The sequence below is a fragment of the Bison bison genome, unplaced genomic scaffold (genome assembly GCF_000754665.1).
Source record: "Bison bison bison isolate TAMUID 2011002044 unplaced genomic scaffold, Bison_UMD1.0 scf7180017864209, whole genome shotgun sequence".
In the NCBI taxonomy this organism is placed as follows: domain Eukaryota; kingdom Metazoa; phylum Chordata; class Mammalia; order Artiodactyla; family Bovidae; genus Bison; species Bison bison.
The window spans coordinates 1,202,804-1,205,694 of NW_011494781.1; positions in this window are offsets into that span (position 1 = coordinate 1,202,804).

The window sequence follows — 2,891 nt, forward strand, 5'->3', positions numbered from 1 at the left end:
GACCTGCCGGTACTTTAGCCCCTGCCTGAACCCTGTAGGCATTTGAGTTTGGGGTAAAATTTCACCAGTACACAGTTAGTTGGAATGCTATGGTCGCCTTTCTGAAAACATTAACATATGGGCTTCCCTGGTGGCTCAGATGGTAAAGAATCTGCCTGCAATGCAGGAGACCCAAGTGCAAACCCTGGGTCAGGAAGATCCCCTGGAGAAGGGCATGGCAACCCACTCCAGTATTCTTGTCTGGAGAATCCCATGGACAGAGAAGCCTGGCAGACTACAGTCGATGGGGTTTCAGAGGGTCAGACATGACTGAGGATAACATGTAGCATGTTATAGATTACTAGAGCCACAGAACTTCCTATGTGAAAGCCTTCCCTTATGTTCTGAAAGACAATTTTTTTTAAATTGGGGTATAGTTGCTTTACAATGTTGTGTTCGTTTCTGCTGTACAAGGAAGTGAATCAGCTGTACATATGTCCCCTCCTCCTTGGACCTCCCTCCCACTGCCCTGTCACCCATCTAGGTTACCACAGAGCACCAAGCAGAGAGACAGTTTAAAGTAAATTCCCAGAAACGGCAGTAAGATGTTGGAGGCTGCAGTTAGCAGAACAGAGCTCAAAGCATTTTTGCTGCTTACTTTACTTTGATCTTAAGCAAGAAGTTGGTGCATGGTTTAAAGAGCTCATGCTTGTTAACCCATTACATCTGCTTTTCTTAAGTTCTCCTAAAGAACTGCATTCAGAAGTGTATGAAAATCAAATCTAGCATTAAGCGCTCAGTCATGTCTGATTCTTTGCGATCTCATGGGCTGTATCCCGCCAGACTCCTATGTCCATGGGATTCTTCAGCAAGAATACTAAAATGGGTAGCCAGTCCCTTCTCCAGGGGATCTTCCAGACCCAGAAATCAAAGCTGGGTCTCCCGCATTGCAGGCAGATTCTTTACTAAGTCAGCAGGAAAGCCCTCAGAAGTGTATATTACAAGGAAATGTTTGTTGCAATATTTCTTCAAATAGTGCACATCAGAAGCCAAATAGGGGGTAAGTGCTAAATCATGGTGTTTAACTCAGTCACTCAATTGTGTGTGACTCTTTGTTACCCCATGGACTGCAGCACGCCAGGCTTCCCTGTCCATCACCAACTCCTGGAGCTTACTCAAACTCATGTCCATCGAGTCAGTGATGCCATCCAGCCATCTCATCCTCTGTCATCCCCTTCTCCTGCTGCCCTCAATCTTTCCCAGCATCAGGGTCTTTTCCAGTGAGTCAGTTCTTTTCATCTGCTGGCCAAAGTACTGGAGTTTCAGCTTCAATATCAGTCCTTCCAATGAACACCCAGGACTGATTTCCTTTAGGATGGACTGGTTGGATCTCCTTGCAGTCCAAGGGACTCTCAAGAGTCTTCTCCAACACCACAGCTCAAAAGCATCAATTCTTGGGCATTCAGCTTTCTTTATGGTCCAACTCTCACATGATGTAGCCATAGAGTAGACAATACAAGACCATAAATAAGTGCTTTGAAGAGTATTTCATTGCATGATAAATGTAATGCAGAATAGCAAGATAGACTCATGTGCTTCTTATTGTGCACAAACATTTAGTACACATGACCGTAATTGTACAAAAAGTCAAAATAGAAACAGTGGTTATATCTCAAAGTAATGAGATTATAGATGATTTTTATTTTCTTCATTATGCTTTTCTGCAATTTGATTTTATGTAATACAGATTCAAACTTCTCATGGATAATTATCTCAGTGCCAGACATCATCAACCTGACTCCTGCTTCAGGCATTATTCTGAGCAATTTCTGACCATATGGTAACAGATCAAGAAGTTAGCTGTCTGCAGGGTCATGCTTATAGGAAGAGATGGGCAGGAGCGAGACCTTTGACTCCCAGGCTGCTCCTCTTGGCAGTTGACCCAGGTCTGTTCCCAGCTGAGTGAAAATGGTGATCTTGCACTTGGAGATTAACTCTGGAATGACTGGGACGGAATCAGGCCACACACTGGAGGCACGCAGGAGGGGCCAGCAGCCAAACACCTAGGCACGTACGTCTCCACAGATAGGCAACTCGCCAAGATGTGCATTTTAGCAACTAGCAATGGATAAAATTCTTTCACTTCTTTTCTGGCAAAAATGTCTCCTTTCCAGAATGGAATGACGACAGTAAATTATAAAAATTGTTTCCATTGTTTACATAGTATATCAGCAATTCTAAAAATTCAAAACATTTAAGTGTATGTACTCAATCTATTCTTTTTTCTTTTTACTCTTGTAGGTTCAATTCAAATTTCCAGTGTTAAATTTCATTTATTGGAAAAGGAGTGTGGCAGTATGCTATTAGTATTAGTATTGTATTAAAATTAGTTTTAGTGTTAGTATTAAGATTTTATTTGCCAGACTTTTCTAGGACTTGCTATATGCCAGGCACTATTCCAATCACTTTGAAAACATCATTTAAAACTCGCTGTGACCCTGTTAGGGAGGCACCGTTGTCACCACTGTCAGTTGAAGAACACAGAGAGGTTAAGCAACTTGCCTGAGATCACATAGCCAGGAAGTGGCAAAAATAGGCTATGAACCCAGATCGGCCAGCTCCGGAGTGCCTAGTCCTCATCGAGAGGGGTCTGTAAAACTTCTTCTAGAGCCTTTGGGGGAAACCACTTGGTCCACCAAGGATAAGGAAATCATTTAATGAAAAGAGGATTTCCAAAAAATATTTGGTTCGCTGTAGGCAATGGCACCCCACTCCAGTACTTCTGCCTGGAAAATCCCATGGACGGAGGAGCCTGGTAGGCTGCAGTCCATGGGGTCGCGAAGAGTCGGACACGACTGAGCGACTTCACTTTCACTTTTCACTTTCATGCACTGGAGAAGGAAATGGCAACC